The 25973-nt window shown below is 41.5% G+C and overlaps 1 long non-coding RNA gene across 14 annotated transcripts in view; it reads right to left on the bottom strand.

Moving 5' to 3' along the window:
* The window catches only part of LOC129785307 (uncharacterized), a 229966-nt gene that overhangs the window by 35517 nt on the left and 168476 nt on the right, over positions 1–25973 (bottom strand). For all 14 annotated transcript variants that reach the window (XR_008749185.1, XR_008749182.1, XR_008749181.1 and 11 more), the window contains one exon: positions 11224–11365. This is a non-coding gene — a long non-coding RNA (uncharacterized LOC129785307). The remainder of the gene's footprint in view (positions 1–11223; positions 11366–25973) is intronic.

A 25973-nucleotide genomic window follows, 5' to 3' on the forward strand; every position in this document is an offset into this window, starting at 1 on the left:
TCACAGCCTCCTGTAATCTTGAACCAAAGCTTTCAAACTTCTCATCCATTGTAGCCTGAGTCACGTCCAAACTTTTATTAATATTCACTGAGCACTCATTAAGCAATTCTGGTGTGTTCGATACGTTAAATCTATGCTTCCTGATGGGGAAAAGCAAAGGCTCACAGGTCCATCCTGGTGTAGTGGAAACAAACACAAAAGGACTAATTCTGAGCTCTGTCCCCTGATGGGGATATGGAGAAGCAGCAACGTTTATACCAGCACAGCACAAAAGATCTGAATCTGTCCTGAATGCCTTTTGACAAGGTGGCTTACACAACAAGATAAAATCATGCTTCCTGATTTTATCCCAAAACTATGCATAGATGCAAATAAGCAAGGGATCAGCATTGGCTATCAACAAGGAGGGGAATGGGATGGCCACAAGAAGCAGAAATTTGGGTTATTTCCTCATCCTCATCACCAAGACCCCTATATCGACTGGGGTGTTGCTGAAGAACTCCCCAGGGCACCTTCCCTCCTGCATTAGTGCCCGCCCAACACCCACAAAGCTAAGGAGAGCAGACAGCGGCTTTTCCCTCTTTAGCTGGCAAAAGCCGAAAGGCAACTAAACCAGCACTTACTGGGCGATGGCTTCCTTCATCTGTATCTGCAATGGTTGGTGAGATATTTATTCAGAGTCTGACGGGGTGTAACCCCTAAGGAGGACCAGAGGAGGGATGAGCGGAGAAGAAAAGCAGACCCCGAAACGTTGCACATAGCATCCTGGCACAGACTGAGAGGGCAGTGAGTGTAAAACCACATGAGGGGATTAGCAGTTGTAGAGATTGTTGATACCATGCCTGTAGAGCCATCAAAGGCACAATTCTTAGATGGCGGCATTTTTTTTTTTTTTTATTGCGGCTGCCTCAGGAGATAGTCGTTATTTGTTTTATTGGCCTCTTGGATCGTTATGTGGCAAGGGCCCTGTGCAGAGGGAAACTTCAATGCATTAAGATTTCTTTATGGGCTGAAATCTCTCTGAGGAGGGTGGTTTCAGGACATGAAGATTTTCATGCAGAAAACTTACGGATATGACTTTTTTTTCCTGATGGATGCCTCCACCCCTACGGCTGGGGTTTTGCACACCCTCAGACTGTTGGGACATCAAGCAAGAGCATCATTTCACGGCTCTGCCCTGCAGTGGACACATCTGCAGGGAGGGTTTTGCCTTCCTCTCGGTGCCAAGAAGCCTCTGTGGCAGCTGTGATGCTCAGCAAGGGATCTGGTGAGGGATTTCCCTCGCACCAGGGAGCGCTGGGGGTGGATTATGTTGGTTTTACAGCAGTGTTGAGCTGGTGGAGCAGTATAAAGATACGGGAGCACCGGGAAGGATTAAGGCCAATGGACTGCAGCTCTCTGCCTTCCTCTAGAGACAGCTTCGATCCAATCAAATGAATTAAACAAATCTGAGTAGTCAGTATAGATATACACACTGAGCGCTCTTTTCCAAGGTCTGCTTGTCTTGCTGTCCTGTGCTCATCCTGCACCTATGGGGAGGTGTGGGAAGAAGGATATTGGATAATTTGGAGAGCTCTTCATTAAGTGGCATTTTCTGCTCTTGACTGCCTCTCTACCTACTAACCTATCTCAACTGAGACTCAACCCATTAGTCCAGATGATTGGCATATGTAATAAATACACAGATAGGAGAAAATGCAAAGCCCCCAAACAAGGCTAAATGTGTTTCTGGATAACAGACGATATCATGTACAAATACACATCTCTCTTTCCCCTTAATTTTGGTCTGCGTTTCCCGCTTAACACATTCCTTGTTGCAAGTAGAACACGTTCTGACAATAGACTAGTGAAAGCAATTAGAAACAGAATTAATTGATAAAATTAAAGCCCTGCTTTCCTCATGTTTGTCATATGACTACAAATATTGTCACTCCCATTAATATTAATTAATATAATTATCAATGTTTCTAATCCCTACACATTTTGTTGAAAAGTTACTCTTAGCTCAAGAATATAATCGTTAAGTCATGGAAATGTTAAGCAGCAGCTAAGCAAGTCCAAAGAATTAATAGCAAACTGTAGTTTATCCAAGGATTAGACTTTTAGCAGTACATAATCACCTCTTCATGTGTTCATCCACATAAAATACCTTCCATCCCTCACTACACTTCTGCCTACTTGTCCTTGCAGTGCAGTTTTCAAGATTAAAAAAAAAAAAAAAAAAGAGAAGATGGTAAGTAAATATTCTTTGCAGTTGCATGCTTTTCTTCAAGATAAGTCACTGCGATAAGAGTTATGTGCCCTTAGCTGAAAGCAATGTCAAGGTCAATTATCTCATGCTGAAAGCCCTAATGCAAGATACTTTTGTGATCAGAATAATATATGTAACGTTGCAAAGCCTTTGTTTTGGTGTTGAGGAAAGCAAATCTCTAGACTTCCCAACACACTGTCTCTCAGTTCTGAATGTCACTGCTTATTCCAATGATAGAAGAGACTGACTTGCCATGCTGTTGCCATTTGCGCAGTTTTCCTGGTGTGGTGCGGGCAGTGCTGGGTGCAGAGGGACTCTGAGCAGAGCCTTCCCTGCCGCCTGCCCAGGTCCTCGACGGACAGTTAGCAATTCCTGCCTGGCAATAGCGTGTCTGCTTCACAGAAGTTGTGCTAGGTGGACTATTAATTAGCTATTTTGGAAAACAGCCAAAGTGCTTTAAAGGTTTTTGTTGTAAGGTGGAGGTTTTTTCTGCTAGAAGAGAATAATGTAATCATTTCACTATTAATTTTTAATTGCGTGTTGCTATGCATTGTTACCAACCTATACTGATTATCCTAAGAGAAATGGTGATACCGTGCAAGCAATATCTGTTACCAAGACTATTGGGCCACACTGTAAAACAAGCAACAGAAAAAAGCTGTTCTTTAAAGCTGTTGCAATCATGTGCTGCTGTCTGTTCCTACAAGGTATCACATTAAATACCTACAAAACGTATAAGCTTAAGAATATTCATGGAGAAGTGCCACAGTTTTCCCTGCTATCAGGTGTTTTTCTTGGTTTTGTGGGATTTTGTTTCTTTCTATCTGTTTTAATGGCCACCCTTTGTAATGAAAAGTTACTTCCAAGAAATCTTTTCAAGCCAACTAAACTCGCTAACATGGATGAAATCAGCAGCAACACACTTGCTGCTGGGGAGAACGCACATGCTCCCCTGCAGGCTGGGAGGCTGAGGTTCAAAAGGGTTGGGGTGCTATGAGGCAGCATAAGCACAAGTTTAAATCTCTGCATGATGATCAGGTTCACTACCCAAGTGCATCATCTGTGTAAAGTGCAGTTTGGTCTTTTTAGCAATCTCTTGGTTTTCTGTTATCTGCCTGCCGTTCACATCTGAGGCAACCTTTGTGCTGTGAGATTGAAACTTACCATGCACTGTCTTTTGGAGAGCATCCCAATTCAAAAATACTAGTACAACCCCCAAAAAAAGATGTTTAGGTGAATTATTATACTTTGACAACTGACCCAGCAGAGTTGGACCATAAACCACAGTCCATTGCTAAGGAAACAGCATGCATGCACCCGAGTAAGAAATATGTATATGTGAATTCTTCTCACAAGGAAATCATTATCGAAAGATGTTACGATTCAGACCACTGATACAGTTAGCTTACTGGTAGAGAAACGATTGTATCACCTGCTTCTGTCTGCTCACAAATTCTTCATTTCATCTAAGAGAAAGCTAGCCAAGAGGGGACAGGAAATCTTTAATCTACTTTTCTCCATTTCTTCAAATATCTGGTTCTTATCAACTCGCATTGAACAGGAGCAACACAAAAACTTAATGAAGTATCCTCCACTTCTTAAAAAAATAAATGGACACAAAACACAGATAGTTCTCTAGCATGAGATGGGTTAATCACAATAAAATATTACATGAGAGCAAGTCCACAAAGCAGTCCAAAAAAGCAGCATAGCTGTAAATTCAGGAAGAAAAATCAATTAGACAAAAAAAGTATGTAGAAAACTCTGCCACTGAGAAACAGAGAATTCATGAGCAGATATCTGAGCTGCATTTTGCCATTGACTTAAGTGGCAGGAGGGGTTAGAAGGGGCCTTCATCTCCTTACCCCAATATTTGAATGTTGTCCATTGCAAAGAAAAATCATGACATTTTTTCTCCTGAATCCCTAATACTTATAAATTTCCATATAATTATATAATACTATTTGTATTATATAATTACGTTACAGCACCAACCTATAATAAATACCTTTTATAAATATTTAATATTTTTTCTCAATTGTTTATTACATAAAGTAAACATTTAGAAATAGACATAAACAATATTTTGTATAATTATTTTTTATTTAAAATAATTTGATTTTGGGGCAGGTATTCAAGGCTGCCATAATTTTTCACACAGCTGAGAAGTTCCAGTAGAAAACTGAAAAGTTTGCAGCCACTTCTCATGGTTTTCAGCTGAATTAGCCTCAAAATAGATGCTTTTCATGAAAAAGGATTAGTCACAACTAATTTTGTATTTAAAAAAAAAGAACAAAACCAAACCAACAGATAATTTTTACCTTGTCACTTCCAAACTGCAATTTTACTAGTGGCATAAGCCCACAATCATCAGTGAAAAATCCGCCTTTGTCTTCTACATATCCAGTGCTGCAGTATCTCCAGGACTGGTTCAGGAAAGCATTGAAACAGTCGTATTAAGTCCAGTAAGTACTTTTCCAAATAGTGATTCTTTCCTGAACTGGGGCCAACATAGGTCAAGTAAAGGGAAAAACAAAAATGCAGATGATGAAGCAACTTGCCCATAATTCCCCAGCAAATTAGAGATTTAACCTGTTGTACAGTAGCCAGTCCTGTTTCTCAGTTAACTGTTTGTAGCCTTGTCCTTTTTTAGTTCAGGGAGAGAGAAAGCCACCCTTTCACTACGCTGTTTGAGAGCCTCCCAGACTGAGAAGCAACGGTAGTTTGCGTAATGAAAAGTCACTGTGCTGCTTTGGTGAAAACATGAATGTGGTGCCTGACCAAGACAGAGAAAGATGGCAGTGGATTTACTCAGACAGAGCCTGCGTGCCCCAGCAGCTATCACATACTGCTCAGCCGCATCCTACCCAGCTAGACCCTCTGCAGCCTTTATTGCTTTATGAATTACAGTCAAATGCCAACCAGTAATCTAACACGAATCGCAACTTTTCCTGAGCAAATACACTCTGTCAGGCATGACAGTGAAAATCTGAGGGTTTAGCCACAGCAGTTATGCCTTGCTTTCATCAGAGCAAACGATCCTCTTCTTCTTTTTCATACCACCACCTAATTGCACCTGCCAAGCTTCACTGAGCCACTGTAGGTTCAGCAAATGCCAGCCTGTCTATACGTGCCATGACACCAATATATTTATCTGTAAGGTCTGCACCAGGGGAAAAAAAACAAACCCCAAACTGGTGTGAATTTGCCCCTTTTTTCAAACTGGGTGCTGAAGATGCAGTGACCCTTTGCAGAAAGACTTAGCAGTCACTGCTGTGGCCATGCCCATGTATCTCGCTTGAATCTCTTCTCCAGCACAGGGTGCACCTGCAGTGGGGCGCGATTGTGCTTCCTGAAGTTTGGAAGTGCATGGAAGGTGCCAAAGCGAATCATATTTCTGTCACTTCCTTCTTTATTGACAAGAAATTCTTTCCGAGCATGTTTTACAGTATTTGATGAGGCAAATCTCTCTCTCCTGATGTTGTGAGCACAGATGCAGGACAGTCTTTCTCCTTTGCTAGGGAGACTGCATTTATCATTTCAGGAATTAGTTTAATCAAAGTGTATTACTGAATAACATGGAGTATATTATTATTTTGGATTATGCTGTTGCTCCACAGCTTTGAAAAAAAACAAAAGAAAAAACTATTCAATTTGCAGTCACCTTTGGTAAGGATGTTCTCTTCCTCTGTTTGAGATATTTCTTTCCATCTATTGCACCATCATGTTTCAGTTCCTGAGAGCTATAGATATTCATTCAGTGCCCTACTATCTTGGCCATCGTAAATAGCTCTCTGATAACAAATCGCACTCTCTGAACATCATTTGCTACCAGAAAGGATCTTCAAGAAGCACATGTGCTGTGATATAGGATATCCCCTGCTTTGTTATGAACGCAATAAAGAGTTTTACAAAATCAGCTTTCTTCCATTTAGAGGATAAGTATATATCATTTTAGTAGTTTTACCACTTCTTATCACCTGTTTATGCTTCCTACTTAAGAGAGCCACTGCTCCCTTGCTCTTCAAATGAATACTATTACTTAAATATAGAGAACGATTTGTGCTTATTGAAGGATTCAAGGATTTCAGCTGTCAATAGGGGCTTAATTACCTGCTGGTAGATGCTCAGATACTGTAACGATGGCTGTTGTATAAAGCCAGCAGAGAAGAGAGTACTCACAGCTCATCATGTGCTCTGATCCAACTATTTAGAAGAAAAAAAATATGTAATGCACAATATTAACTTGCATCTTACTTCCCTATGTCATAACCCATCATGTAATGTTATGTTACTTCATGTCATGTCATGCGTAACATGATGCAATGCAATGTCACACTTCAGAAAATATTACTAAGCGAGAACTGATCCTTGTTATCAGTTTGGAATATGAGTCTCTGATCCAAACATACTGTGGCTTCACCTGATGGGAAGGGATCAAACTGAGAGCTATGTCAGGCAAATGCTTTTCTTTTCTAGCTTGGCCAGCAGATGTCCATTTGTCAGTTTTAGGTTCAATTGGAATTTCTTTGTCACAAGCGCTTTTTCTTGTAAAAGAAATAGCAATTTTATGGCAAGCCAAATACTGGGGGAAAAAGACTCATCCTTAGAAATACATAATAAATGTATATTAGTGAGACAGAAAATTGGAAAATGGCCACCTGCCAACAGCTACATAAATTTTGGAGGCAATGCATTTTTCTGCCATTATGCGTTATCACAGGAATTGCAAATATTTATTAAAAGTATTAAAATGGTGAGAATGTTAAATGTTTCCTCCAGTAGTGGAAATTCACATTGCCACAGAGAAGATAGGATATTCCGATACAATGTTTATTAAAATGACTTCATTTTATTAGGCTGTCATACACAATAAATGTGCAGGTACAGTTAACAAAAGATCTATTGTGGATATGGGAGATTTGTGAGTAACACTTCAAAAAATAATCTCTTCTGAACTCTATTCATATAAAAAGCATACTACAAACTTTCATTAACTTCCTTAGAACCAATTATTTTCTGAGCTTATTTTATTTTTCTGCCATCCTGCTGTATTTTGTTCGTCAATTTGTTTGCTTACATTTTAATGCTTAATGGGATTAAATGCAGTTTATCTTTCATTTATACACTAGTAAGCTGAGTGTATACTTTACATGTAGCAGGCAATAAAATATTACAATTATTTTTGGGTTCATTTACAGGTCTAAATATGAATGCCTAAAATATATTGGGACCCAAGTATCTTTTCATCCATGAATAAAATATTATTAAAAGATTGGTGGGAGCTCCATAATATCGATTGAGAAGAAAATCACATTCCAGGTTTGCCCACATTTTCTGCTAGGATTAATCACAGTGATTTTGCTCATGAGGTTCCTGTTACAGTAAGATACAGACACAGTGAACACCACCGACATCCCATAGCCTCATGGGGCAACTTTTCTGGTTGGCTTCTCGGGCATAGAGCCCCTTCCAGGTGGGTCTGAGCACTGATGAGGAAACACCAATCCCTACGTGAACGGGTGGTTTGAGTAAGTGAATGGTTTAGGTCTGAGAAAAGTAGCTGAAAAATCATCTCTCAGGACAGATTTAGAAAACAGCTGGATTAGAAAAGGATATGTTGAGATAAACAAGATGATCTTAGACACTCGCTAGATTTGCAGTGAAATTGTTGTTGTTGGATGGGAAACAACACTACTTCTGTTTTCAGTGTTTTCCTGAATCACCAATGAAAGGAAGGAGGATAGCCATTGCCTTCACAAATGAAAGTGTAATCTAAGTACCTTTTAAACACCCTTTTTGTTCTTCTTTTTTTTAATAAGAAATACACAGAGAAATAAGAAGCCAGTACTGTTTTTTTTTTCTTATTTGACAATTCCTCAATTCCTTGCCGTCCATTAAGTAAGTGCAATTGGAGTATATGTTGTAGACAAAGGGTGAATAGATCAACATTACAAGACCCCAGAGTTATGGAGAGCCTTATGCAAGAAAAAGCCTGACTCTAGAAGATGAAATTTCTGAAATAAAGGATTTTTCTCTCTGCTCTTGTATGGTGCAGTTTTATTCTTTTCTGAAAAACACAGAGTGGCAGCAGGGGAGTAACTTTCATGAAAAATAACGCTTTGTCTTGATCCAGACACTTGATATGAATTTGTGAAATATCAAAAGTGGTGCATGGGATTTAACACTAAATGCGTGTGTTGGAGAGAGACCCTGGCCACCTCACAGGCAGAGGCAAAACCACCGTCAGCTTTGGTGGGGGCAGGTGTAACACCCTCTCACTGCTGCAGCTGCTCGGCCAGAAGTCAGAAACCACGGCTGAGATATACTCTGCCCAAAGCACTTGCGTAGTTCACTCAGTGTAAAAAGTGTAATCAGCATTTCAAGCAATACAAGCCCATTTGCTTGGCCAACCTTATTTAATATGAAGCATGTTTTATCTTGATTTAGGTTGTTGTTGTTCTTTAATTAAAGAAATTATGGGAGGTCATTCTCATTAGTTTAGAAGAGTCCTCACAGAAGGGGTTTGCACTGATTTAACCTCAGGGTAAGCTGGCACAACTTTTGCATGTAAATAGGATTTAACACTGGACACTTTGTGAATAATACAGCTCTTCACTTGTGACATTCAAGGAATACTTGGACTACTGAGTGGAATAAAAAGATAATGTTGATAAGCTGGGGTCTTACTGTGAAATTCATCAAATGATTTGCAGTGGCAGCCCAGAGCCACTGCACCAGCGGGTAAGGGACACCACAGGGCTTTCTGCTAGGGGTAGTCCAGGCAATACACCCCATGCCTGCATGATGAACATGAAACAATATTGTACTCAAATCCCATCGCTCACATCTGGACAGGAGAGCTAGCTAAGAGGTGCAGAAATTGGGCAGCAAGAGTGGAAAGCAAAGTGTTGCCCTATTACACAAGGAAGTCATGCCTTGGGGCTGGAGCATGGCACAGGTGCATGGCAGCAGAGGGGCCACCACTGCCATGGAAAAGATCTGTCATGAAAAGAAAAAAGAAAAAGAAAGAAAAAAAAAAAAAAAGCAGCAGTATGATAAGTGCCAACTCTGAATGACGCTGTCTTTAATTGGTACCACCAGGGCTTTGGGCAGTCAGCACGCTTTTCATGTTTATAATAGAATCCCCAAATTTGACTGATCTGAAGGGCATCTGACTGTTTTACATTAATCACAAGCTATACAGCAGAGGCTGAGAGCAAGTGGGCAGATACCCTGGTGTAGTAGCACTAAGGAGCTCTCATTATAATCATCCTGCCAAATCAAAAGAAAAACCCTAAGGCTCCTAATAAAGGAGACCACTGGACTAAACAAATTGAACAAGTAGCTAGACATGCATGAGCTTAAAACTACTGGTGTCAATCAGATTTTTCTGAGCCACTCATTCTGCTCAGTACTCCAAAGCACATGCAGACAAAACACAGGCACAGGCTTCATGTACAAGCATCTACCCTTGCAAGGTGCATGCTGACCTATGGGTGCTAGTTCATACACCTAGTGCTGGGGAAACAGCTTCAGATGCAGTTTATAAAGGCACCTTCAAGAAATCATTATTATACCACTATCAAAATTGATATAGCACTAAGTGAAATAGGCAGTGTGTAGGGGACATCTGCAAGCGCAAGAAGGATGCTGTATGAGCAGGCTTCTCAGCCTCGGTAGGGTGGGATGGCTACCTCCATTGATTCCAGTTCAGAAGATACAAAAGAAAGATTTTGGACCTCATAAATTTGAGTGTCTTTAGGTCAGGAAAAAGGTGCCCTGAAAGTCCCGTGCACTTCTCACCTTCCTGCAGCTGCTGGTGGAAGTTACTAGTTATATTCCCTACTGTAAGGAAAAAAAAATCTTAAAAGGGTGGTTGTCACGGTTTAACCCCAGCCAGCAACTAAGTACCACGCAGCTGCTCGCTCACTCCTCTTCCCCAGTGGGATGGGGAGGAGAATCGGAAAAAGGTAAAACCCGTGGGTTGAGAAAAGAAGAATTCAGTAACAGTAACTGAAATAAAGTAAAATATAATGCTAATACTGATACTAATAAATGCAATGAAAAGGGAGAAAACAAAAAGAGAAAGAGACGTAAAACTCAACCCCCGCCCCCCACCCGCTCCCAGAACCAAGTGATGCACAATACGGTTTTCACCCCGTGCTGACTGATGCCCAGCCAGTCCCTGAGCAGCGATCACCCACCCCAGCCAAACCCCCTCCGGGTTCTACACTGAGCATGTTGTTCTGTGGTATGGAAGGAATATCCCTTTGGCTAGTTTGGGTCAGCTGTCCTGGCTGTGTCCCCTCCCAGTTCTTGTACCCCTCCAGCCCTCTCGCTGGCAGGGTCTGAGAAACTGAAAAGTCCTTGACTTGGCATAAACATCACAGAGCAACAACTAAAAACATCAGTGTGTTATCAACATTATTCTCATACTAAACCCAAAACTGAACCAGCTACTAGGAAGAAAGTTAACTTTGTCCCAGCTGAAACCAGGACAGGTGGGTCATTGTCTTCTCAATAAAAAGCAGTTGGCACTAATGAAAGATCTCCAGAAATGGGAGGGAAAGAAAATTTTAAATTTAGAAGCAATATATTACATGTTACTGTTTTTAAGACAAATGATATCTAGATCCCATTACCTACCACTCCTTCTCAAAAGCCATCAGGCAGAAAACCAAGATTTTGATGTACTCCCTCGAAACTCAAAAATAATCTGTGCACAAGAATAAGTACTCAGGGAATAAAAAGGAAAAATATTTGGTTTAGAGCTGGAATCAGGGGAGATGGAAAAAGAAAGGTAGGGAACAGATGGACTAGTGACGATGCACCTGAGAAATTAGGTGAAGGCATCAAAGGAGCAGCTTTAGGGAAAGAAAATTCACTTTGAGCCTCTAGTGCATTTATCATTGTTGGAACTGATGGCTAAAACAATGCCAGCTTTTTAAGTATTGGGAAATTTTACCTACCGGCCTCGCTGCTAATTGTGAGGGCACTGGCTGCTGTCCCACTGTCACCATCTGAGTGGCTGCACCTCTGTATGGACATTGCAGTAGCTGTGGAGTAGGCAGAACTGGGGGTCCCTTTACCAGCATCCTGGTGCCTTGCAAACTGGAAGGTAACGTTTTAAGAGAGTATTATTATTTTTAAATGTAATACTTTTTTTAGTTCTTTCCTCTTTTTCCTTCTTTTTTCCTATTGTTTCTCTCTATTTTTTGTACTCCCCGCTGTAATAAACCAACATATAAATGTACTGGATAATTTCCACCTGGAATGTTGGAAGACAAATAGTACAAAAGATCATTTTGGTCATTTACCATATTGGCTTAGCATGGTAATACTATTGGGTCTTTTTTCATTTCTCATTTCAAAACTGTAAACAAATGTTGCAAGAACAGATCAGATACTCCCTACCTAAGACAGTGCCTTGTGCAATGAAAACATCAAATCAGGTTTTTGAAGACAAAAATGCCCCCCCCCCCCTTTACTTTTTCATAGGAAAAAAAGCCCAGAATTTTGAATTAGCCCGAAATTCAAAACTGCATTTTTGCCAAGCAGCAAAACCAGAATTACCCTTAGACAAATTAAACCACAAACACATACACACACAGAGATGAGTAAAATGCACATTAAATATGAAAAAGTATTCCTTTCAGGCAGAAGATAAACAGCCCTACTACAAATTAGCTCTCGGCCCCGTCAGGTGTGAATCTCTCTTGTCAATACGTACCAAATTCCCTGAGATAGAACCACATGGTCATGAATTTTATTTCTCTCCTGCTTAATTCCTAGTACCACTCTCCCTTGTGGATTTACTCAGGGATGATTTACAGTGGGAAAGGTGACATTAAACACGTCATTGAGCATGCAAAGATGCTGCACTCAAAGCAGCATATGCTTGACTTTGTTAAAAGATGAATGCTGTCAACTCCACAGTGCCCACCAAGATCTGGCCTCCTTTTTCTTCCCAACAAACTTTGAGGAAGATGCAGACATGAGTCTTGACACTGAGAGAAATAAAAGTTAATGTATTCATGACATGATTTCACTTGCAGCCTGATTTAGCAATGTCTTGTCTAGTTTGGATCTGCTGTTGCTTTTCCTAATTTACTCATGGCACAAAGAAAATAAATAAATAAGTGCACTATAGTCTTATTTATCCTTCTTTGGACATTTCTTTACGAGGCAGATGGTCAATTAAGAGCACTAAACAATGACACTGTTTTCTCTGTAAACATTTTTTTCTAATAGCCTAACAAATGAGAATCTGTGATGCCATACTGCTGAATACCATCTTGACTTTCTAATTACAAAGAACTGTGTCTTGATAGTAACAATTACAGCTGTAACAATGATGCTGGTACTTGAACAATATAGTTGGAGGCAAAGTGCTTATCGGAATATTCACAAATAAAGGCTTACATTTATGCCAGAGCTGGAGATGGGAGGTTAAACAGTTGGGGGTGGGGAGGTGTAGAAGAAAGGTTGAAAACATTGGTTTAGTAGCTACAGATGTGAATTTGAATCCAATTACATGAAAAGCGGGGGGTGGGAGGGGTGGGGGAGGAGAATGAAAAGATGCTGTTTCCTTCTGTTTGGCTAATCAATAGGTTAAAGGGTTAGTAAAATTAACATGTTAATAACATTCATTTTGCTATTTATGTACCGGTCATAGTGTTTTCAAAGAATTATGTCTTGTGAGCAATACACATACTGTTATGCCTGCTTTTACCCTTTTTTGTCTGAAATGGTGAAATGATCAGTATTTTTTCCCCCAGTGTGATAGAGACCAGCTTCCCAAGTCTCTAATTTACTCTGCCTTTCTTATGTAACTTCTTAAATCTGACCATTCCAACGTTTGGGTTTTTATGCCTTCTTCTTCTAATTGAAAAGTTCCCTCTACCCCAAAGAAAAGGGGTAACACAGTTCCTGAGCTCACAACTTGTCCCCACCACTGCTGTCCCATGGAAGCATGTTGGTAAACTGCTGTTCGTGGGTGCCTTGTTGCCATCTCCCTTCCAAAGGAAACGGGATCCTTGGAGGAGGCTCAGATTCTTCCTCCTGTCCCCTCATTGATGGTCTTTCATCCCTGTCTGCACCACCAGTGCCACAGACTGCCCCCCGCCCCCCCCAGCCTTGGCACTACCCTGTCCCCGACGGCAGGATGGCTTTTGCCTCCTCCGCTCCTTCCCTCGCTCCCACTCCCACAGCTCTCCACCCACTCTCTGAGCCATAATTTAGCCCACACTTATTAATCAGTGCACATAATTTGTCTCTAATGCTGTCAATTTAAGACGGCAACCTGACTTCTTTTTGGAGGGGGCAGGGTCAACAATTTAATGAATCTCGTCTGCATTTTAATTCAGACCTAACAATCTGCCTCTGGCAGTTTTCTTAGAAAAGTGCAATGTTTTCCAGGATTTTCTTTCATCAAATCCAGCACAATGGGATGTTTACCTTCCTGCCTTGGATATGTTCAGCACAGGGTAAGTCACACACAGACCTACCTCAATCAAACTGGGACACAGACTAAATCTACCGCTTTAGCCTTTGAAGGGTTTTCCTGGGGACGTGTACAGCACAAAGAAAGAGAAACTTGGGGCTGTGCAGTCCCTTTTCTACACAGATCGGTGCACAGTTGTAGGCACAAAACTACAGACTTGCGTGACTCAATGCCCCTCATGAAATAACCCTTTCTTCACTAATGGTCAGAGTATCCAAGGCACAGCTCCAAAAGAGCTTGCTTTATTTACTCCTGCACTTTTCCTTTTGTCCTTTCTACAGTAAAGTCCAGCAGGAGGGGAAAAAAGTTACTTGCAGAAAAGAGAGGTGTGGAAAATTCAGTCCTACTGATGAAACAGCGTGGATGAGTTTATCTAATTGCCATGGCAGGAGTCTGGAGGCTGACTGAGCAGCTCAATGGATGTCCCTGGGTCAAAATAAATAAAATTCCCCAAACGAGACCCTCTCGATCACCATGTCAGATGTAAACGGAATAGACTTTGTTATTAGGAGCAATGTGACTTTGCCCAGGCGAGTGCCACACTGACAGTAGCTCCTTTCTGGATTTCAGTCAGCCGCTGTCACTTGCCTTGACAACACGGGAAGTTAATGTATTCACAGCATTACTGCACACGCATCTGCAATTCACAGCATATTGTATTGTTTACCCCTGCTCTTTTGTAGCAGTGCATGTAGTAATTTGCCTTCTAGCAGCAGAAAATTCCTCAACTTAAAATTTTACCCTCACTTTGTTTGCCCTTAATAGAAAAACAATCTTTCTACAGCCCCGCCAACCAACACAGCTACCGCACTCTGCAGCATCACAAATAGAAAAATGTCATATTTCACATTTTGATCAGAAGTGTCTTCAATATATTTTTATGCATATCCTTCATCTTTCTCTGCCACATGTTACTTTTTCCCCTTTAACAGCTGCTTAGCATATTTTACGCCTTCTGGACAGTTTCTAAGCAGTATAGGAAGGGGCATTCCTGCAACGTACCTGCGTACTTATAGTAATAGCAGAGGGGGTTTATGTCCTCAGTTATCTTCCATTGCGGGTCCTCCTGTCTGCCAGCACAACAGGGTGCTTCTGGGGTTTCTACTCTTTCACAGACCCACAGCAGCTCCAACCCAGCGGCTCTCCAAGTTTTTGGTGAACAGGTGAATTATCTGTCATTTACCTGATTTACCATTCAGATTATTTTCCCCTATTGCAAAGCTCTGTCAGATTCAGGTATCTGTCCCTGCCACATAGTACAAGGCAGCCCCATCTGCCACACCATTAATACCACTAAATCTACACCATTTTCAAGCCTATAAGCTCCAAGTCTGGTAATGAAATGAGACAGAACACCAAATCTCTGTATGCCAAAGTACTCCAAGTAAAGCATATTACTTCCTGATAGATATGTTTCTCTAGGCACTGTAAAAAAAAAAAAAAAAAAAACAAACCAAACAAAAACCAACAAAAAAACCCCCAACAACAGCAACAAAAACCCCACCAAAAAAACCCAAACCAAACATAAAAGATTGCTCTTACTCCAGGAATCTCTCCAACACTGGGGAGAAGTCACTAGAAAGATGCAATAGGAAATTCAGTAAATTCTCTCCGAGTTGCAGGTTTACGTTCAATAAACTAGTATTAATATCCTTTGCTTTAGCTAGTATAGTATCAGAGTGACACAATCCATGCAGAGTCACCTGAAGTGGGCCCTTGTTTTAAAAGAAGAGTACCTTTGTTGGAACCTGCTTTTTTGTTGTTGTTGGTTTTTTAAGACTTAGTAAACTTGTATGCTAAAACACAAAGTATGTTAAAAATATGATTGCCTGGTTCAACAGCTACCCTTCACAGAGTCAACATGTGTATGTCTCAGCACAAACTATTTTTATTCCAATTACATAGCTTTCTGAATGAGTTTATCAATTCAGAGCAAGTGTCGCTAACCGTCATTTCGGATACCTTGGCACAGCCTCCACTCATTTGGCTTCCAACTTTCTTCCAGACACCGTTTCCCAAAAATCAGAGTCCAGGTTGGTCAAAGTAACACACCACTCCGACAGCTGAAGGTCCTTCTGAAGCTCCATGTTGTGGGCTTCATCTCACATGGCTTCACCTGTGTGAAGTCCACCATTAACACAGTGGGCTGGGCAAATCCAGAGGAAGATTCATCCTGTCCAAAAATGCCTAAGATAGGTGAGATGATACATAGATAGATTTCATCTTCGGTAGATCTCCCTTTGGCAATGTCAAAGTGATTAAAGAAGCAGCTTAGCTTTTAGATGGCTAAAGTGGCATGAGATGAGCCTCACCCTTTCATGCTTATGGTCAAGAGTGTTTGGCATCAGCACAACCCCTAATGAATACTGGAGCCTGACAAGTCCATAACACGCTGCTTAGTTTAAATTCCTCTGTCTGGCCGCAAATGTCCAGTTTGCTAAAGCTTGAAAGTGAGACAAACTGTACAATAGATACTTCAAAAGAATAAAATTGCAAAGTGCCTAGGTAGCATTGTGGAGAAGGGAGTTTCAATTCAGAGAGCTTTCCAGATGAAACAGATGACTAAACCCTTACCGAAAAGATGAAAAGAGATTCCCTGCCCCGCCCCCCTTTTTTTTTTCTTTAAAGCAAGGGGGAAATAATATTGGGAATTTAGAAACATGAATTTTTAAAACCTAATAAGCTACACTAACAATCTACACAATTCCCTTGCCTTAAAATATTCATTTGGAAACACAAGATTTGTGATGGGGGCAGGCTGTGTAAACAGGTCTGAATTCTGTACGTGCAGGGGTCTCAGCAGTACCCCCCAAGGCCAGTGCTGTCCTCAGCCGTCCTTAGCTCAGCCCCGTCATGCTTTTCCACCTTCTGTCTCTACATGTTGGAAAATAACAGGCAATGAATTGCACAGTGGATCTATGAGGTAGGGGCTGCAAACTACCATTTTATATCTGTGGGGACTGTTGGGCAGAGAGGGAGAAGGAGCTGCGCAAGCAGTCTGGAGGACTGGGGTCCTCCAAGTGTGTCCTGAAAATGGGAAGTCTCAAGTCTTCCAGTGCTTCATGGCCCTGCCAAACACCCAAGTAGTTCTCTGGAAGCATTCCTGGGAGGAATGCATATCCCTGAGACCAACTTGCATCTAACAAAACGTTTAGACATTGATAAAGAGGCATATTCCTTGCATTTGTTTTTCTAGGCACCTGCAGCCACACCTTCTGTGTTGCTCACTATAGGACCATGATGTCTGCTTTACTGTTAGTGCAAAGCGACACTTAGAAACTCTTGGGGAAAAAAGGGCATTCACACATTTTAATGAGAACTCCAAGAAAAGGGAAGAAAAGCAACTCTTCAGTAGCTGCATAAATAGTTTTAGGCTCAATTTCCTTTCTTCCCCTTCTTGCCTCACTCTTGCCCTAGTACCAAATTTATGCAAAATTAACAAACACTTTTCTACTATCTTGCTTTAAGTTTCATGCTTTTGTCTTGTCTATTTTAGTTTATCACTTTTTTTTTTTTTTTTGGCAACCTTTTTGACCTAGCCCAATTCTGTTCTCTGTCTTCCTCCCTTTCCTTCTATTTTGGTTCATGTGACTAGACTCCAGACTTCTCCCTCTCACTCTCACACACACTGCTATTAAAATTAAATCCTTTTGTGTAATTCTCCATTTCATTACAGGTCTTCGAGTCACTCCTGAATCCCAAATCAGTCTTTGTAACTTTGAGTTCATTTGAAGGCAAACTTTCAGCACATGGTGTGCTTCAGGTAAGACTCCTCCTTATCCCACTAGTGCATAGTTCAGCTCAAAAGACTGCCACATAAAGCTATAGACCACCCACAAAATGACCATACAAAAGGAAGGTGCACGTTCCTTTCTTTTAACACAAAATGCATACAATATATACACTGCCATAAGAAATTTAGGCCTGACTGCCTAACAAACAGGTAGCCAACGGCACAAGTAGCTGGTGGTAAATGGGGCCCCTGAGAAATATTTTAACAGGGGAGACCATTTCCATGAAAGCACAAGTGGAGCTTGTGGAGGCAGGAGCCAAACAGACCTCAGAAAGCTACTGAAAGCCAGGAGACATGGAAGCCATAAACCACAGGTCTCTTGTAAAAGCTACCCAATTCCCTGATCCCTCTGCTACCAATGTATTTTTGGCCATCCTAAAGATGTCAAATGTTCCCATGAACCTAAAAAGGATCTGTCTGATTGAGGAGAATCAGGCCTGAAGGAACTTGATGAAGAAATCAGTGATATACCGCCTCCCTGCACCAGAAATCCTGCTTTCCATTTACCAAAGACAAAAAATGCTCAGATCTTTCTAAAAACATCACTGGCTCCCAATTACCAACTAAGTGATGCCTTCCACTTTGAAGGAAAGGAAGGTGACACTTCAACAGCTGGGTACTCTACCACGTACTTTTCATGCCTGGGCAAAGTTGTTGTAATGCACTGCAGTAGATGAGGCTTAGCTCATATTGAGTAGACCTTCTAACTAGTTAGCAAGAGTGAAAACCAGCACTTCTCACTAGTCTTCCGAGCCATCTCTAAGGCCCATTTATTTTCAGCACCAAGTCAATGCTTTAAGTCCCTAGCAGGCTGGAAAGTGGTAATAGAAGTCTCAGTTGATAAGTACATGACTAAGAGATTCAAGTGTATTCCTTTGGGACAACAAAGATAACAGTGCCCCGGGCAAAACTGTCAAGAGAAAGAGGGAAGGTTTTGAATGAGCTTCAAGAAAAAACAAAACAAAACACCACCACACTGAACTCACCAGTCCCCAAGTATTTAGAGTACCATGCAAGAATCACTTTTCTTCTTCTTTCTGAAAAAAAATCTTGGAATGAATGAAGGTGACATCATCACCATTGGTCTTACCACTATTAATAATAAGCACAGGTAAACATACAGAACAGGAGGAAGCTGTCAGAAGAGACGACAAAGGTGAGGCCCTTGACTCATAAAGTAAAGGTGGCATAAACAGGAGAGGAAAAGCAGACAAGAATTGTGGTGCTTGGATGCTCCCCACCTTACTATTTACAGTGCCCAGCTATCAGATGATGAAAGCATGAGCAGTAAGATATGTACCAAAGATGAAGATGTGATTAGTAATAGGATGTAGGACTTCCTCAATATGTTGAAAAATTGAAAGCCAGCCAGAAAATACATAGAGCACATTGGCAGAGCTTTCAGTGGGTAAAAAGAGAGAAACACATAAGGAAAGCTTCTGTTTTGGAGACAAAGACCAAAATTACACAACACACTTAAGGAGAGGTACTGGCATGGGTGCTTTCCCCTAACCCTAGCAAAGTACCTTCATTCTCATCAGCCTCTCCTGGACCCTGGTCCTACCTTCCCCCCTTGTGCCAGCCCAGGAAACCTCCTTAAAGACATGGGAAGCCAATATAACTCATTAACCCAGCAGAAATGTAACATGGAAAAGAATATGGATTTATATTTTCTGCTGGACCGGTGAGTTGTATGACCTTACTGTATGGTTGGACAAGCAACATGGTGGGTACACAGCACTGCAGGGAAGGAGGAGGCAATAAGTTTAACTGTCCTGAGCTGCAACAGTGCTCCCCCTAGCCTGGAGTTAGAGACAATGTGAGGACAAGGATCAGAAGAAGGGATTTGGAGGAAGTTAGCAGTGCAAAGCTCAGTGTAGGACTGCAAGGGGTAATGATACTGATTTAGGAATATTCAGCACAATGACACCTACTACAGCCTTTGGTGCAGAAAGGACCACTGACATACAGTCCTCTGGGGGAACAAAGACCTACATTTAGGGAGCTGCCACTAAAAAGCCTTCAGTACATGGGAGTGGAACAAATGTCCAGGTGAAACACTTTTCTGTAGCATGGCCCACAGGTGCAGGAGAGAAACCCATCAGGGAGCACACAACCAAGGAGGCTTCTTAGCAAAGGAATAGGCAAATGCATACCCCAGCCCTGGGTGTGGAAAACCACTTTTTATTCAAGATCTGTTTGATGAAGCTGAGAAGGGGGAAGATTTCTAAGACACATATTTTGCAAGAAAAAGTCATGACTACTGTCCTGAAAATAACAATTTTGAGGTGTGGGCTAAGTCCCACTTGATGCTAAAGCATGAGAAAAAAGAGTGACCAAATATAGCGGTGTCTTTCCTACACTGTGAATTTGTCACAGATGCCTTGACTTCCTTTGCTTCATGTGCTGTGATGCAGCAAAAGCTGGGAGCTTTGTAAAATGAAAACGTTGCAGAAGCTCTAGGTGCAAATGCAGCATGTGCAAAAGCCCTTTTATTCAAACTGTGCTACTTAACGAAGTGGTTTGTGAAGCCATTTTCAAGCCTTCAGCAATTTTCCCTGCTTGAAGAGATCATTTAGTATCTTCTTCATGGGCTGCTCATAGACTTTAAGCCTCAGAGTTCACCCCATGGTGTCACCTGAAAGGGCACTGCAGGCTGTGGATCACAAGTACAGCAGAACTGGAAAGTTCATTTCACATATTGTTTCAGCCCCAGTACTTAATTCTGGGAGGAGGTGATTTTGCATCAGAATGAGACATACTAGGTACAAACCACAGATTACTTTTCAGAGGAGTTAATCTTTCTATCCATTATCTAGAGTAATTCAAAAAGCACAAAAAATGGAACTGTTCTTGAAGAAAGAATTTGTGTTCAGGTAATTACAAGTAACAGACACATCTGGTTATCTTAATTGTTTGGGAATGTCTCAATTATCTAAGAATGTTTTCATAAGGACTCAGAGACAGTAAAACTTTCTCACGGCAGATTGCATTCACTGATGAGAGGAAATTCAGTCGATCTAACACACTGAAGCGTGCTTCGACCCAGAGAGCACTTTCAGTCCCGTTGCCAGTGGGCTTTATTTGCCTGTAAAGGACGACAGACTGAAGTGAGAAATGGGAATGTCCCACATAGCAGCAGCACACCTTTTCCCTGTTATCTGCGTTCTTCCAGCACTCCTGCGAAAATGAAGTTTTTTTGTGTAGTGATGGTTCAGCCAGACAAATGACAGCAGTGATTTTTTAGACATCTGCCCCAAAGTGAGGTGAGTCAAGTAAAGGCTCTTGTCCTGTCGGAGGGCAGTGCAGGCATTTGCGGCTGGTCAGTGGCACCCCTTCCCTCGCAAAGACTTGAAGTGTCTGTTGCTCGAGGGGTGTTCATTGCAGAGCAGCCCATAAGTTTCTGCAAAGCTGAATTCACCTGCACAGGGTAGCAGCTGCTCATCACGGACCCACAGCCAAACTCCAGAGCCAACCCACAGAGAGGGGGACCATTCAAGCACCTAAGGTAGACCCCCACCCAGTGGTGCATGTAGTCTCCTCACATAGACTACAAAAATTGGGAATTAGCCATTGGGAATTACTTCTCCCAGCTCATAAACCTCCAAACTGCGTGTGTGCAGAGGGGTGGCAGGATAGGGACAGAGGGAAGTTTGCACTGATGCCAAGGTGTGGTGTCTGTGCCCCACCAGATGGAGGGTTTCTTACATGTGTCTGTCCCATAATTCATCCAGCTCTTCCACCAGGGCCACAACCACCTGGGTCTAATGTTTTCTGATAAGGGCTGAAGAACCTCTCAGCTCCCAGCTTGCTTCTGCTTGTAGCCTAACTAGCACCTTTGTGTGGAAGACATGATTGGGGTGAAATCCTGTAACTGTAGCGAATGTACCCCTGTGGTTAATCAAACCAGCAAGGAAGGGTGTTGCTGGGGCTCTACACAAATCCCAATCAATATTATTTATCTGGCTGAATGTGCAAGCTGGCCATGTCCCCTCCACCTAATGCCCACTCCCATCCCCTCCACCCTGTGGGTATCAGCAGGAGGGAACCTGATGTATGCTGGTAATTATCTGCTGCTGAAAAGAAGTGCTATTTCTCTTATTTTTGTAATGCAGATCAATGCACATGTCACTACTGAAAAGCTATGTCATTTAGGATAGAGCATTAACTGCTAGGAATGGATTTTGAAGCTCCCCACTTGTGGGTGGAATATTTTCTGGAGGAGTTGAGCCTTTCAAATGCTGAATTTCATTTATCCCACTGCCTCTTTAAGAGTAGTCGGTGGAGGAGAGGGTGTTTGAGAAAGTGACAGCTCGTCATCTTCCCCAGCAAGCTGGAACTGGGGACAAAGTGGTGGTAGGGAAAGAAGGAAACTGGCACGGGCAGGTTAGTGGGGGACAGAGCAGGATTTGCTGGAGAAAAGCAACAGCCCTGCAGTGGGGTTGCAAGAAAGCAAACTCCAGAAGACAGAGTGCAATTTGTGGGGTTGAGAAGGAAGGGCGTGTGCCTGTGAGCAGAAACATAGTAAGGCACAAAGGGAATGAAAAAAAGGAAGGCTTGAAAAAGGGCAAAAGCTGGGTGCTTCACTAAGAAGGGTGCAAGTCTTGAAATCAACACACACACCCCCCTGTCAAAATCGCTACCTAGGAGCTGTGCTAGCATGGATTATCTAAAAAGGAGCCAGCTGATTTGCAGTGAGAGGGAAGAGTTTTCCAAGTTTCTTTCTACTCTGCACAGGAATGAAACAGATACTTGCTAAGAAAGAGGAAGCAAACTCTCCTAGTGGGCATCAGGCTCAGGTAAAGAGGAACACATAATGGTCACAACTGGGGTTCACTACGTTTACCAAGAAAAACCTCTAAATCTGTTAAAAGGGAAGCTATCAGTTTACAGTCATGTGAATTATGAACTCCACTCTTCCAACTGGGAATTTTTATTAGCTCTCCCTTACGCCTCCAGGATAATCTGGTCACCATCAAACGAGAAAACCATACAGTCCCCCTAAAGATTTTGGCAAAGCAATTACCCTACTGCTGCTATGGTACTGCTATTCTGCACCCAAAATAATTAATCGTTGCTTTGACGAATGTGCATCTACCCACACACGCTGCACACTTCACTCGGACATGCAGATGTATGCAGCCCACACTTAGGATGTTGACAAAAGTGGCTAAACCTGAGACACACTAAGCATTAATAAAACGTGACCCATACTGCTACGTACTTGCTATTTGCCATTGTTAAAACAGGCATTTGCCTTACTTTACAGATATGATTTTTAGAGTATATGTTCACTATATATGGCTCCTCTTTGAAAGTTCTGTTACTCTTTGGAATTGCTCAAAAATTTCAATATTCTTTTGAGTACTTGATATTTACAGTTTGATATTTAAAGTGTGCAATTTGTTATCTAAATTGCATAGCACATCCAGCTTCCAGACTGAATGACCTAACTTTTATGAACCTTTCCAGCTTTCACAGGCAAAGGTTTTATTTAGACACGAAACACCTTTCCATGATTGGACAAATATCAGCTACCTCTGAAAACCATTTCAAGAAGGGTTATAAACAAAGAGAAACAGAAATTATATTTAGAATTCCACAGACATGCAAATAGTTATTCCTTCATTCACCTACACCCCATATATAGTGCCCAGATTGTTTTTATTTTTTACTGATGTTGATTTTTTTATACTTAGCCAGAAGATAAGACACATTTTGTTTAGTTTGAAAGCCGATCAGATCCCTCGTTCATTTGAAAAGCTTATTTCTAAATAGTACTTGCAAATACATGATAAGCATAAATTTGGAAACTGCTGAAAAAACTAGTTCTATGTGTCATAACACAGGGTGTTGGGTTTTTGATGTGGTACTGAATCCTGATGAAAAGCCAAAGTCCTACCAAAAATCTACTCAGCGATGACCAACCAAAGGAGGATTAGAGAAGTGGAATTATTTCTGGACACATCCCATGTCCCTTTTCACTGGAGCAGACAAGTACATATGACCTCTTTGCAATGATTCAGGGTTTCAAAGCTGTCTCCTTAAGCCTCTTGATCACCACTTGTCCCTCCCCATTGACAAGCTGAGCACTTACAAGTTTTGAAGCCTCCTTGGCTTACTTTTAAATTTTCCTTTCCACATCTTATGCCAGCCGTTACCCAGAGGGAGAAAAAAACCCACCATACCCATCCTTCAAAAAGTCTAACTTTCATTCTGCTAGTTCTAATCCATTATCTAGGCCCACTAATGTGTACTACATCATCAGAGGAGCAACGCTCTGATGATGTAGTACAGCCCGTGTACATGTACATCATCAGAGTTATATCCTTCTGATCTGCCTGTGGGTTTAATAAGCATTCCAGATGGCTTGCTATGCCTGAAGCAAGAATGGATAATCACACAGCTCTACCCTCAAAACAATAATAAAATAAGGACACAGTAGCATAGGGGCTCATGCCTGCCAAAAACATTCAATAGACTGTATAATACAATAGTCCAATGTGATTGGTGAGGCACATTTATACCCTAGCTATTTACAGGTGAAAGGGACCTGGTTTTAAATAAAACAGAGGTTACAAATATGTAGTGTTATTGTTATTATATATTGCGGTGCAGCTGCAGTGCCTGAGCCAGGCAGAGCGCGGGGCTGCGGCGGGCCCACAGCTGTACCCTCATATCTCACGTATGCAAAGACACGGCTTCCGATTGGCAGGAGGAGGACGGCTGATCTGAATAATGGCACAGCGGCATTTCTCCAGAGCTGTACAGTACATGCATATCTAATCTGTTATCTATTGGATTTGCAGGGTATCCATCAGCCTAGCTTCCAGCCATCAAGTACAGTAGCAATAAGTGTCACAAAGCCTGTCCTACTCAAGTAAAATTATTCCTTGGTGGCGTTGCTTACAGCGAATTACCCGAGTAGTTTGCGCCTGGCCGCTGATGTGGCCAGTACTGCGACAGCCAGTGCTGTGGTGGCAGAATTGCCCCCAAAATGGCATTTTCCAATCAGAGGTTATCACACCTTTCCTTCCACATTGCTGTGCTACAGCCAGGCAAGGCACAGAGTGCTATCCATTAGGTCCAAGTGATTTGCAGAGTAAGTATCTTTGTGCTATTTAAATACCTATGATTTTAAAGTGCCTGTCGGGGGTGGTGGCGTTGCGGGGGGAAGGGGTGAGAAGAAAAAAAGCACGCATGGAGAAAAAAGAAAGAAGGTAAGAGATGGTGGCTCTGTTCCCTTACTCCTTTAAATGAGTGAGAACTGAAGGGAGAAGGAAGAAGCAAAGAAGCACTTTGATTCATCCCTGGGAGTGCCCTCTCCAGCAATCAGATGTGTGGCACCAGATACAGGCACACTCTCGTGCACCCCTCCCCAAAAGGGGAGCAAACACTCAGAGCTGCTGGGAGATGACTCCAGGGGTACCTTGAAATCAAGAGAAATTTTGGCTTGAACTTTAGCAGGGACAGAATTTCCATCCAGGGTCGCAGAGAAAGACCAGATACCCAGATAGGCAGAAGTATATCTGCGTCCGTAGGAGGAAAAGGTAAATCATCTCGACTCTCAGCAGGTTTAACTCAAAGAAGATGTTGACGTCAGCCGTTTAGTGTGCTGATGGATATTTTTTTCCCTGGCCAAACAAGTGGATTGTACTTTAGTTTTACCGTTAAATGCTATTAAATGAAATGAATACAGCATGTTTCCATCGTACATGTTGCTGAAGCTGCTGTGACAGCTAAGAAGCTGCTAGGCATGATGTGTCAAGAAAATGTACTAGAAGAAAAGTACATGGAGCTACTGTCAAAAATACAAGTAGGATTACAAACAGCATATCGGCTTCATATGCTGCTGAAATTATTTTTTAATTGCATCTGTATACCCAGGCAGATCTTTAAGAGTTAACTGCACACAATGTAATGAATTCAATAATGATGAGTTAAAAAAGGTCTAATTAGCAAGTAACCACTTTATTATGAAAGGAAATGGTAATGAATTTAATAGCTCAAAATCATTAACAATATTTAGTTTGCTGGTACTCGTTCTCTATTATCCTCATTAATATGAACATTTAATATGTTTTAAAATGGATTTGTAATACTTTCTGTACCATGAGGTTACACTGACAAAAAGAGTGTAATTATTCTGTTAATTGTAATCTCTGTCTGTTTGTGCTCCAAATAGTAGCATATTTAGGTGTTAATAAAAAAAAAAGTAATTAAGAGAGGGAAGTTTAAAAATGTAATTAAACAAAAACTCTTAAATTACATGCTGAACAAATCTGAGGAGAAAGTTTTGGAAGTGAAATCTCTGAAAAACAAGTTTCTCCTACTGAGATCTTTTCTCTCTTTTTTTTTTAAAAAAAAAAAAGGAAAAGGAAATAGAAGCGTTACTACTCTTTATCAACAACTAATATTGAAGC

This window comes from Falco peregrinus, chromosome 11 (genome assembly GCF_023634155.1).
Source record: "Falco peregrinus isolate bFalPer1 chromosome 11, bFalPer1.pri, whole genome shotgun sequence".
Taxonomy (NCBI): domain Eukaryota; kingdom Metazoa; phylum Chordata; class Aves; order Falconiformes; family Falconidae; genus Falco; species Falco peregrinus.